At 38.3% G+C, this 13,960-nt stretch overlaps 1 long non-coding RNA gene across 1 annotated transcript in view; it reads left to right on the top strand.

Annotated features, from left to right (window-relative positions):
* The window catches only part of LOC108390822 (uncharacterized), a 38,129-nt gene extending 28,640 nt beyond the window's left edge, over window positions 1-9,489 (top strand). Inside the window, exon 3 of the long non-coding RNA XR_005059623.2 lies at window positions 8,542-9,489. This is a non-coding gene — a long non-coding RNA (uncharacterized lncRNA). The remainder of the gene's footprint in view (window positions 1-8,541) is intronic.
* The last annotated feature ends 4,471 nt before the right edge of the window (window positions 9,490-13,960 follow it).

Below are 13,960 nucleotides of genomic sequence, written 5' to 3'. Positions count from 1 at the left end.
ACGGCCATCAAACTCTCAGCTGGTGTGTCTTTGCACAGCATTTCTCTGTCTATAAAAAGAGAGGTCCTCAGATGGCATGGCAAATTTGCACAGGAAATCAAAGGTCCAGCAGTTAGTGGCTCATGGAGGGAAGAACTTCCCCTGTGTGTTATTTGAAGTCATCTAGTGCTTTTTGTTTTCACAGCTCCATAATAGCCTTAAAATATTGTTATTAAACTTATACAGGTTTGATATAAGTTTATTGTTACTAATGGGAAGGCTACCACTACTCAGATACTATACCAAGAAAGTGAAATTCTAGACCATTTACACTTCTTAACTTTTTAAAAATAATTCTTAACATACAAAAAGCTGAAGATGAAATGCACAGTTTGCCTACCCTTCACCCAGACTGCTCGAATGATAGCATCGCCTGTAACCACATTAAAATGATCTAAGCTAGGGACTTAACATAACACAATACCAGTAACTACTGTTCAGACCCTCTTCAAATCTCACCATTTTCTTGGCCAGCACCGAGAACCTGAAATTTCACTTAGTTGTCAAATCTCCTTAGTCTCTCAGGTCTGTGACAATTCCTGAGCGTTTCTCTGACTTTCATTTTGAGAAGTGCTGACCAGTGATTTTGTACAATGCCCCTCAATTTGTCACCATATTTCTCAGGATCAGGTTGAGGTAACTTATTTTTGGCAAGAAAGCTATAGAGGTGATGTTAACCCTTTTTAGAGCACCATGCCAGAAGTGCATGATTATAAAATAAAGGTTTTAATTGTTTTTTAGTCAGGTTTAATAGAAGTAGAAGTCACAAAAAGTAAAATTCCCCCTTTTTAGTGTACCGTTCTCTAAGCCTTGACAAATGGATGTGGTTGGGCAGCCAGTGCCACCATCTAGATTCAGAATAGTTTAAGCATCTCCCAAAGATTCTGGGTCCCTTTACAGTCAAATGCTCTACCGCACCCTGCCCCCACTCCGTTCTCTAGCAACCACAGACATGTTTTCTGTCCCTATGTCTTACCTTTTCTAGAATGTAATAGAAATGGAACCATACAGCATGTGGTCTTGTGTTTTGCTTCTTTGACTTAGGATATTGTATTTTAGATTAATCCATATTGAGTTTATTATTAGTTTGTTCCACTTAATTGCTAACTGCTATTCCATTATATAATTATGCCACGTTTTGCTTGTTTGTCGATTCATTTTTGACTCGTTAAAAAACCTTGGGTTGTTTCCAATTTTTGGTGATTATAAAAAAAGCTGCTATGAACCTTTGCATATATCACATTTAACTTAAAAGCATAAAAGTTCATATTTTTTATTTTAAATTATACATTTATTTGTAGTTTTAATAAAGTACATTTTCTCTAGCAGCCGTAGAGATCTAGTTCATGAATATGTAAGACATGATATCCCCTTTTTGTACAGAGAGCTGTGTAGTCATGCAGGTGAATCCAACTCCGGACCCTAGGCAGTTAATCCCATCTGTCACTGGTAACAAAGTACCCATTTAATGATTTTGTTAGGATGCGAGACATAGAAGGCAAAATTTTTATGCTTCCTTGTGTATGATGATATTGCTCTCAGGGACCACACTGAATAATCTGTGAACCACTGCCAGAGAGAGAAAAGTGAGAAAAGTTGCTCTAAAGTTGATGAACTGAAAATCAGCCATTTAAAGAGCTATCTATTGGTTCAGTGGAACTAGACTGATACCTGCAAGGTGACATTTAAATTGCTTTGTGACTATTCTAGTCAAGAGAAGCACATGTCTGCTCTTTTGTAAGTGGATTACTACTTGATCCTAAATGAAGAAAATACATTCTTTGGGTAATTTGCATTTATAAAACATTTGTAAGTGAAGAATAGAAACTAGACTGGTAGATGAAAAATAGCAACATGAGTTATATTAAATCTCTGAAATAGACATTGTGTTTGAAATACACAAGACTTTTGATAACACCGAATAAAAGGCATCAGATCAATGATAGAATATTTATATCTGTGATATTCCAGATTTACCCTTGGGATTCTGTCACCTTTAATGCCATTTTAATGATTTTAAACAGTGATTTTGAAGTTTTCCAAATACAAGACAGTTTTTATGATGGATTTTGAAATTTACCCTTGGGATTCTGTCACCTTTAATGCCATTTTAATGATTTTAAACAGTGATTTTGAAGTTTTCCAAATACAAGACAGTTTTTATGATGAATTTTGAAGTCTATTGTTTTCAAAGTATTGGTGCTTATAGAATGGTTTCTTTTGTTTATTAAAAAAAAAAGCCTGACTTCAAAGACTCTTGATCTGATCAATTCAGCAATCTCCTCTACATTTCAGTTACCCCCCAATTTGGTTAAAATGATGTATGACCATTTGGAGGTATTGCAAACATAGTATATCAATCTCTGACCACAAGGTCTTCTGATTGTCCACTTTTCAATTCCTTCTGTACCAACAAGTCTCCTCTTGAAGTCTTCTTGTCCCTCAGTGAGTACGGTCCAGTCGGGTGTCTGCTGCAATCTCGGACGGCTCCATTCTCCTGGCGCTGCGGTGTGTCACACCCGGGCTGCCCGCCGCCTACCTTCCCTCCTGCGCTTTCTTAGACATAAACCCACTCCTGAAGTCAGAAGGAAATCCACGGGATTCATTCCATGTTACCAGACCTAAGGTAAACTGTTAATGCCCTTCAATAATTCTTAACATCAGATCTTATTTATCCTTTTCTTTTCTCAGTACATGATTCCACATACTGTTAGAAGCACTTGCTCAGTCTCCCTTTAACTAAGCCTCTATCTTGAACCCTCCTTCCCTTCCTCCATTTCTATCCCTGAAGGAGCTTCACTCCTCTGTGGCAAGGCTGACTCTCTGGCTTCAGTTTTTGCTTCTTTCTAGTCCATTCTGCTTCCCTTGGGACTTCAATCCATCAATGTCCTGCACCTGCACCCCGCATCGTTATACTATTCATTTCTTCTCCTCCGATATCTCATTTATTCCTGATGATGTGATATTCTGATTCACCAACAGACCATACCTGCTTTGGCCCAAGAACACATAAGATGGAGCAAATATTTAAGCCCTACTTGTAGCAGAGATGCATCTTGTGAGTTAAGATGTAATGTAAGAAAATGAGAATTTGCAGTCAGAAGATCTGGATGTGATTGTACCCTCCAACTCCAACTTCCTAAGTACCTTGTCAAGTTGCTTTATCTCTAACAACTATGGTATATTTCAGTGACAAATCAAAATTCAAGCATTTTAAGTGAGAAAGTTATTTTGCTTTGGCAATGACAGAGAAACTCATATTGTCCTATCCTTCTGCTGAAAATAATTATCGAAGCTGGACAACATATATTTTTACAGTTGTGTGAGGGCAATGGAGACCAAGAAACACAAGTAAGATTTGAGTGACCTGTCCTTGAGTGAAGAAAATTACAACATGTGATTTCCACCTTCATCCCTGATTTTTGTTCTGGGGAATTTCTAGTTCACCTCCTAGCAGGAGAAACACCAAGGGCAATCAGCAGCCCCCCTTAGCTGAAGAGATAGAGATTGGTGTTTGGGGCTTCCAGATTGGCTGAAATGTAAGCAACAGAGTTCTTCAGAGAAGGGGATTGCAGAGAAATTAACCCCAAACACTGCACATAAATTGTTCTTAAGTGAATGGTTGATCCTCAGCTGTGCGTGCATAGCAATAAACTCCAAGAGTCTCAGCAGATAAAAATAGCTGTGAGGCCAGAGAGTTGGACAGAGATTTTAGCAGTATTGTGGTCCAACTTTGGCTTTAGGCTCAGAGGGGTCTTAAACTAAGTACCACGGTCTGAAAGTATATATACAAACCCAAAGTATAACAGCTATTACAAAACTCAAACTGATGCTTGGAAATATCGAGTAACTGTCCATACGCCTCCCAACAGAAACTTTTTAGTTATCTGGGAGTACATATAACATCATTCAGAATCTCTGCAGTATTGTACAAAAAGGCTTAGGCATCTTCTCCAAAATTATGAAGCATGATTAAAAAACAAAAGGAATGTGTAGGATCACTGACGAAAAGGAGGGGAAAAGCAGGTAAAAGAAATGAAATGCTTAGTGATTGAGGTTTTGGGTTGTCATACAGGGACATTGAAATAATTGCAATTAATATGCACAAGATCTTAGAGAAAATTACAGAGAATTTAGTAGAGTCCCAAAATTCACACACACAAGAGTAAAATGGTAGAAGTAAGAAATTTAATAATAAAGTTGAAAATGGAATAGTTGTAATGGAAGGTTAGAAACATTAGAAGACAGGATCACTCATCTGGAAAATAGGTCAATAAAAAGTATCAAGATGACTCCCAAAGAGGATGAAAAAAGAATACAAAACATAAAAAAAAAACCTTAAGACACATGTAGGTCATGGTGAAAAATTTTAACATATGAGCAATAGGTCCCCGAAGAAGAATAAAGGGGCAATTGGGTAGAAACCATGTTTGAAAATATACTGGATGAGAATTTCTGAAAACTAATAAATAGTACCCACATGTATTTAAGAAGTTTTATAATTATATATTTAGAAAACTCAAAATAACTTACAAATGAATTATTAAGATTATTAAGTGAATTAAGTGGAGTTATTGGATCCAAGTGAACATACAGAAATCATCTGTATTCTTATGTCCTATTAAGGAATAGAGTTTGTACCTAAGTAATTTCCCTCCGACCCTATTTGACCTTTCCCAGTTCCCTTCTCTCTCTCTCCTTTCCTCCCATTTCCTTCTTTCTTTGTTTCATTTATTTTCAGCCTTCATCATTTGAAATGTATTGAAAATGTTGAGGTTCTATTTACATAATTATTTAGTCATATAATTTGTGTCGGTTGTATAATTGCTAAAACACTGTCTGATTTGACCTCTGTTACCCTTAACCTTGGAGATTGTTTTTAATCCTGCTTAATTTTTATAGCCATTGCAATAATAATCTTACTTGAAAGAATATAACAATTTTAAATGAGTTTCATGTGTGTAGCAGTTTGTTAATCCATAAGAATATTAGAGAGATAATCATTCCACTGTTCCTCGGTGAAGTGAATTGTGGGACTCGAAAATGGCCCAGGTAAGCTGGATGGTGGATGCCTGAGGAAGACAGCAGGTGGTGGTGTGTGTGTGTGTGTGTGTGTGTGTGTGTGTGTGTGTGTGTGCACGCGCTAAACCATTCTTGTAAGCACTTAATTTCGAAATGAGACCATAAAAATCAAACATGAGTTAAATGGTCAAACAATTACTAAGAAAATGGGGAAAGCACACTGTCAATTTAAAAAAATTACAAAGTCATTGAGAAACTTCGCTTATTTTCATAGCAAGGCTAAATTTCACTTTACTTTCTTTCGCGGTCTTTTCCGATTCTCACAGTGCTTCCTGTGCCAAAAAAATTCAAACCATCTATGGATTGTCAGTCACTACGTATTTATAAATATTTTGCATAAACTGATAATGGAAAGTCTGAACAACAGATAGGGTAAATTGTTGCCTTATCAGAATTTTACTTTTGCAAATGTTAATGACTTTGCCATTAAAAAATACTGGGAGTGGTGGTTGTAGGTTCCATATGTTGTTATAAGTTTCCCAGATGTCTGAGAAATATAATACCATTCATTTGAATCTTTCTATAGTTAAGCCATCTGGTACCATTACCTACCAGAAGCTTCACAATTATTCATGATTCTGTTACACAGAACGCCATTTTTGCTCTTGGAGAATAAACTGGATAGCACAGAGATGCTATTAGTAAATCTGAAAAAGTTTTCTCCTAATGGAGATGGTGTTGATGTTACTGTTAAGAGGTTCCAGTTATTACTGTCTGCATTCATCAATACAATGATGTTAAAAATGGGATGATACTCTAAATACCCACAATTCCATTGAAATTAAGAGTCCACATATTTTGTAACATGGCCAATATATTGTAATGTGACATACAACTTTATATCCTTTGGTAGAAATCGTGGACTTACATATAACCTGAAAAATATTCAGGAGTGGTGTTGATACCAGAAAAAGATTCAGGATTTGAGTGGGTCTTCAAAATCTTTAAGGGGTGTTTTGCTGTAGTAGCTTCAGCAACTTGGAAGAGACAAGATCATCAGAAATTCAACACGGTTGGAATAATTGATACAAATAGAGCCTCCTTATTTTCTGGCATCTTCACTGGCCAAGGAGAATCCCAAATCTGATGTGGATTCTTCTTCACTCTGCAGGTATCACGGGCAGAGGAGAATTTTATCTTCATTTGGTAAATCTTTACAGAGCATGTAAAAGGTACCAGTGGTTCCATTAGCCATGGCAAGGGTTACGAAAAAAATGAAGTGTAATTACACTTTTAAGAGGCTCACTGCAATCTCACTATTGTTACTAACCATTTCATGTGTCGGCTTAATGGATTTATGTTTGCTGAAAGCTCAACAGATGCTTCTGAGGGGTTAGATCCCCAAAATCAGGTGGCAGAAGTCTCAAAAATCCGTATGTTCTTAAAATATGTATTTAATAAACATTTATGGAACACTTTTAATGTGCAGGTTTCCCAGCATTAAAAAAATCAAACAAATAAAAAAGACAACAAAAGGAAGGAAAATATCCTGAAGAAATGTTTGGGCTAGGGAAAATTATGGAAATGTAAACAAACCATAGAGCAAAATAATAATAAATGTTATAACAGAGAAGGGAACCTTGCATTTGGGGACCATACTGGGCAGAGTGACTAATTTGCAAAAGGTTTTTCAGAGGAGGAAATATTTGAGCCAGTTCTTGAAAAATGACCTGATCTGTTCTTAGCTGAGATGACAGTCATTTCTGTGTATAGAGAAGAACAGAACCTCCTTGAGGGGCATTGTAGAGTCTGAACTGCATGATCATTTTGGTGCCATAAGAACCACAATAAGGATGGTATATCACAGTTTTTACATTTTTACAGCAAAGGAGGATTTTAGCCCTATACTCAAGAATATTATTTAGAAGTTACCTACAACCACACGAGTTTAAAAATCTTTGAACAGCAACCTTTGTAAGAATCTGAATTACTATTTATTGTATCCTTGTGTTGACAGTTGATAGGGACTCAGTTGAGGGCTGCGACCTGCATTTTAAATGTTATGATTTTTATCTCAGTGACTTCTCAATCTCATGCTTCTATTCAATACCCCTTTCCAGACCCCTGACATGCAAATAAGCAAATACCAGCAGGCTTTTTATCATCACAGTGTTTAGATCCTTTGAACTAAAACTAAGGTAGTCCTCATAATCATCTCTAAACTTCTTCTGAGAACTGTCTCCGAGTACAGCTACGTGCCGTGGATGGGGAATGCCAACAGCATAAGGATATAGTCCCTATTCCTCAGGGATTTAGAATGTCACTGGGGACATAGGACATTTCATTAAGAACAGCGACTTACATTTAACAGCAGCCCTAAGGTTAGCCCTGTGACGAATGAAGAGGATTGACTGTAAATGTCACAGAATCTCAAGGAGGAGACAATTCATGAAAACGGAGGAAATAAGAAGCTCCTGGTAGAGCCAGGAAGGTGGACTCAGAAAGAAGGAGGAGTCCAAGCTTCCTTGGCGAGGGAACAATTTTGAGAGGTAGAGGTAGAAAGGGACATTTACGTATGCGTAATCATGCAATGGACATGTGTGGCAATAGTGGGGACTGTGTTAAAAAGTGCAGTAATATTAAGAAGATAGGAGCAGGGCATGCTGTGGGAGCCTTTGAACTTTGTCTTACATGTGGCAGAGACAAGATGACGCTTCCGAGCTGGGTGATGACATACACAAGGTGGTGTGTGGGGTGGACTGAGGAGGGGTTTGGATGTAGGGGCTGATGCATCCTCATTGGGAAGGAGGCATAAGGACCCCACGGGGGTGTTGTCTAGAGAACAGAGAAGGTGTCAGTGTGAGGCATCCTGGCTACTCAGCCTTCCCCTGGGGCTGGGCCTTTCCTCATCTTCGTTATTTATCCAAAATGTACAAGTTCTTTTAATTGTTTTTCAGGGCCTGCTCTCTGTTCTTTACATATATTTATGATGATATCCAGTCAATATACTTCTATTAGGGCAAAAATCATTGCCTTTTAATAAGAGTTGGTGGAAGAGGATATATATATATTTTAATCCAAAGGACAGATACTAAGAGAACTGCAGACCTGTGCAAGTCTGGCTGTAGACTTTGAGTTCAGATCACTAGGTCTGTTTGTGTCAGTCAGGTAGAGTCTGGCATGGGAATTATTTTGCATGAAGGAATGGTACAATATGAAGAGACTAGCACAATAAATCTCAGGAAGATGACAAATAATACTGGAAAATGCTAATAAGTGCAAATAACGCATAATGAGTCTCTGTACCTTTCTCTTTGTTTTGATAAAACTAAAATATTGAAAAGAATGTATTTTAGCAAGAATTTAATTAAATGAAAAAGGTTCACAAAAGATTAAATAAAGTTCCATACAATAAGAGATTATGGAACAAGAAAGAATAGCAATATAAAAAACCACTTTTCATTTTTCATTGTGTTTCAGAGTGCATAAGGCTGGAAATGAAATTGCACGGCCTGTCCATGGAGAAATCCAAGGCTTCCACGGAGCTAAACACAAGATGCCTGAAGTCCGTCTCACACTTGGACACAGCCATGCACCTTGTGGAGGCTTGGTAAACACTGCTGGAACTTAACCAATCCAGCTTTTAAAAATACTATTATTTATATATCATTCAAAATGTAAGTATGCATTTATAAGATTGGAAAAAGAACTTCATTTCACAGATGGAAAATGGAGACCTTGAAATTTCAAGTGACTTACCTGAAATTGCAAAACCAGCGAATGACGCAGCCGTCTTGGCTCTGCGTGGGGAGCCGCCGTGACGCGACTCCTCCCCGCATCCCTTCTCAGAGTGCTGCTTCTGACGATGTCCCGACCCTAACTCCCTGACATTCAAGGCCAACCTCTGTATTTTATTTCCTTCAAGAAAGCCTTTCTTGCCTGTAGTAGGCAGGACAGTGGAGCCCCAGCACATTCACATCCACATCTCCAGACCCGGTGACTGTGTTACCTTACATGGCAAAAGGCTCTTTGAAGATGTGAGTGGAGGGTCTTGAGATCGGATTATCCTGAGTTACCTGGTTGGGACCCATGTCACCGCAGGGAGGCAGAAGAAGGGGTGTCAAGATGAAGTGATGAGAAAGACTGGAGCAGCTATAGCTCACTTTGAAGATGGAAGGGCACCCTGAACCAAGGAATATGGGAAGGTTCTAGAAGCTGAAAGAGGGAAGGCCATGGATGGTCCTCGACACCTACAGAAGGAACATAGCCCCCCAACATCTTGATTTTACCCCAGTGAGACCTATTTTGGACCTCTGACTTACGAACTGTAAGCTAATAAGTTTGTGTTTCTGTAAGCCAGCAAGTCTGTGGTAATTTGTGACAGTAACAGTAAGAAATGAATGCAATGACTGCCCTATCTCCCTGGTCATTTAATCAAACTAAAAGTTTTCATGGTCTATTATCATTTTTTAATTCAGTTATCTTTCTACAAGTAGGTAACAGGCTCTTTAAAGCTTATGGTGTGTCACACAGACTTGAACACTTAGGCTAATTCTTAAAGTAGCAGTAGGTACCCTTGGGCAAGGTACTTAACCTTTTGCAGTTTTAATTTTGTAACTGTAAAACAATGATTATAAAACCTTATCTTGGGGAATTTGGTGAGGATTAACAAACAAATTCATTTTAAGCAAAATTCTGTGGCAGAATGAAAGTATTTATTTAAACTCATCTAATATAAAATTAGTTGTACTATTTATGCATTTTTTAACTAGCAAATTAACAAAAATCATGCCAATCGATTTATGAACACTAAGGTTCTAAATAGCTATAAAAAATATGTATTATCCTTCAAGGACACCATTTTCTTCCTTCTATCTACTGGCTGTAAGCTTGGTTATGGATTTATATTACAGCTCCATCCCTGGAGTGGGAGAGGTTGTTGGGACAGAGGTGGAAATTACAATGGGATTATGTAAACGAGGGAGTATGTTGCATACATTGCAACACTTGTAGGAGTGACATATTGGCAGTTATTTTCTATATCACTAGTCCCCTAGCCCCGAACAATTGCTACCATATGTTGCCACAAATCTTTACATGTGAATATCTTGAGACCCCTAACTGATGTTACAGTATATATGGATGCTATGCTATGTATGCTAATAGATGTATGGAAACAGCATTAAGTTGTTGATTAGAACTGAGTTTGAATTCTGCCTCTTATTAAGTATGTAAATGTAGGCCATTTATTTCACACATGAATTAAAATGAGAACATTTACTAATATGCAGAATGAATGAGATACCTTATGAGAAAGCAGCTCTGTGGCAGAGTCAAGTACACCCAATGTCCTCATAAACATTCTTTTAATTTTCCTTTGAGAATTGGGCATCATACTTCTTATTCTTTACTGTCCCTTCTTGTGATTAGCCCCTAAGAAACCCCAAATAAATATTTGTTGCAATTGAGAATTATGATATATTTAATAAAAATCAGAAAATAAATCACCATGAAAAAAAAATTTTAATGTAAGAAAAAAAAGTAGTGGAAAGCCTACAGTTGGTCAACATCCAATTATTATATATTTAGGGTCAGAAATTCTTTGAAATTGTGATATATTGTACTTTTTCTCAAAATGTACTTCAACACAGAATTTACACATGGCCTGAAAATACAGTGTTTAGAAAGTCTTCTCTTTCCTTTAATCTTTAAAATAAAGTGCATAGAATAAATATTTGAAAAAGTGTAGCTTGAAATGAAGAAACAGAGAGATTAATGTATTTAATTCAAAACATGATTCAAGGTCGCCATATAAACAGTTTGCTGTCTCTAGTTTCCCTCCAGTCTAAACTATCTTGCTAGGTGAGCACTAAAGTTCCTTTCTGGGGACCTCCCTTCCATGTTAAAAGTCTCTAATGACGTCCCATTACCTGCAGAGTTAAAACAAAACTCTGCTTAGCACTCAGACTGCTGCACATGCAGACCCCCAACTCATCTTTCTACCATATTTACCACTATTTTACTTACCTCTTTTTTCCTCAAAATCAATGTGCTCATAAAAATTACAAGTTCCATTTCTTCCCTGAAGTTTTTCCTGATTACTTTGAGATACGATATACAGCACATCTGTAGTCCCATAAAATCCACGCATGCGTCTTGCAGACGTTATGGTCTGACTTAAGGTCCAGGTGTCGGCGACTTCGTCTGCCCACCCCCCTCCATTCTCTGCAGAGACTGAGGTGAGGAAGTCACTCTGTGCCTCCTTCAGTACACGGTGTAGCACCTCACTCACAGCGGTAGCCTGAAAATTCATTTAAACATATAATACATTTTCTTCAAGGTTCACTGAATGACAAATAAGAAAGTAGATGGCAGGCTGTGAAGGTGAGTCTGTGCTGCTCTGGCCAGATCTCCTTCATCAGGATGGAACCTTCGTCTTCCATTGGTGCAGTGATGGCTGCTGAAGACTCCTCTTATTGAGAACTGCCCTGAGGTGAACAATAGTGCCTAGCGCTGTGCAGCCTTGCGCCAGTGGCCCAAGGTGAGCTCAGTTTTGGGGAGAAATCCATACTCCGCACTCTCTGTGGGTTCAGCCTGCAGGACGGCCCCAAGTGCAGGTGACGTCATTGCTTAGCTGTTTCCTCTCTCTATTATCCTACTTTCTTTACATCCTCTCTTCTGGGAGCGTTTCCTTAATACGTCATGTGCATCCACATTCCTTCTCAGGCTCTCAGATGACCCAAGTGAAAGCAGAGCTGCACCGGCATTATTCACAGCAGCCAGGACGACCTGTGTCCACGAATGGAGGAACGAACAAAGAAAATGCAGCGTAAGATACAATGGAGTATTATTCATCCGTGAGAAGGGAGGAAATCCTGCCATTTTCAACAATTCAGATGAACCTGGAGGCATTATGAAAAGAATGATAAATACTATGTGATATCAGTTAAATTGTGGAGTCTAAAAAAATCAAATGCAGAGAAACAGAGAGTAGAATGGTGGTTACCAGAAACTGTGGGTTGGGGAAAGGGGGAGAAATTGGTCAAAGGGTACAAACCTTTACAACATTAATAAGTTCTGGGACTTAATGTACAGCAGGTCATTATAGTTAATAGTAGTGCATTAGGTAGTTGAAAATTCCTACTAAAGTAGATCTTAAATGTTCCAAACACAAAAAAGAGATAGCAATTCTGTGACGGGTGAAGGTATTACTAATACCAAGGCAGTAGTCATTTTGCAATATATAAACATATCAAAAATCCACACAATGTTTATGTCAGTAAAGCTGAAAAAATTTTTTTAGAAAGGTCACACTTCCCTTTAGAAAGCCAGATTGTAAGTAAAAGATACAGATGTGCAAAATTATGCATTATATCTCCAAGTGATGAGTTCCCAGGAGCTGGTTTGTGTGGCTGCACCAAGACGGAGACGTCTGTGCTTGATCGGGGACTGGACAGGTGGTCGTGGAGGTGCACTGAGAGAATGCCCCGCCATAGCAATGGGAAAGCAATCAAACACACTGGGTGCCCTGAACTGAGACAATCTAGTTTCCCTTTCCCCCTTAGGGCTCAGCCCCAGGGCACTTTCTCATTCCCACCTGGACCCTGCACTGTCTTCTCTCTAGACAAAACAGATAAGCTGTGGAAAATGGGGGAAGGTATATTGATACCATCATCATATCCATTTCACTTAACTTCATCTAGTCTCTCACCAGCACTTAATGCGTGGGTCTGACACTGCATTGAGTGTACAACACTTAGAAGTATGAAATGTTCCCAGGTTGTACTGAATGGCAAGCCAACTGCTTTGGGAAATACATTTCTCCCCCTTTCTGAGTATTTATGCTGTTACCTTTAACTCTCCCATCCATTGAAATAAGGAAGGATGGGGATTCGAGGACATGCACAATTCCCATTTCCCCCTTTTCTTCATTTTCTCCTCTATCACAAGGACTTTCAAATTATTTTTTCTATTTATGGAAATAATGGAGATACTAAAAACATTGAAAAGAGGACATTTGCCTTCGTCCTTTCTCAGTAGCTGACAGAATCTTGTTGATTCATAGGCTCTTACCACACATCAGTCTTTTGTGAAGTTTTCATAGTCCTTGACACCAATATAATGAACCATTCCCTTATTTGCATTCTCTACCTGTACGTTTATGGCTGTATAATAAGATCACAACTATGTGGGTATGTACTGCTGTTTATGAACCTGTTTGTGCATGCACTCAATGTTTATGATTCTGTTACAGTGATTTGTGTCAGTTGTAGTCTCCTCTACCGGCTTGGTTTGCTGAAGGGCAAGAAATAGGCAGTGCAGCCTTATTCCTTCTGGTATCTTTGTGCCCAATTACAGGCATACAGTAAACATGTTTAAACAGATAATTCCTTGACTGAATTGGCAATTTATTTTTTTCAATACTATTTTTAATGCTATTTATTGATAGAAAAAAATGTACTGACACCCAGATTTTTTATAGAATGAAGCTTGCTATTCAAGGCATTCAAAATACCCAGAGTCACTCCAGAGTCAAGAGCTGTGGTTCCAGGAGCCTCGATGACCCTTTCAGACATGGCAGGACCCTGCACAGACCCTCGCCCCACCATACATGCCACGCTCTAACAAGACCAGCTTTATCTGTATTCCTAAATATAACGTGTCTGCACTCAAGTTCTAACATCCGCCAGGACCCCAGCTGAAATAGCTTTATCATCACCTTTACACGTTCTATAAAACTAATTATTCAAAGAGCACATTTTGATTCTTTATCGCAGTTGTTCAATTATCTTCCCACAGATGATAAATTTCTCTAAGTCTTTGCACCTAACTTATATGCCAGTGTTAACTCCTTCAGACCAAAAGTGACCAAAAAAATGTAATTACTTAAGATAGCATA

This window comes from Manis javanica, chromosome 1 (assembly GCF_040802235.1).
Source record: "Manis javanica isolate MJ-LG chromosome 1, MJ_LKY, whole genome shotgun sequence".
NCBI lineage: Eukaryota > Metazoa > Chordata > Mammalia > Pholidota > Manidae > Manis > Manis javanica.
This window is presented reverse-complemented; position numbering and strand designations above follow the sequence as displayed.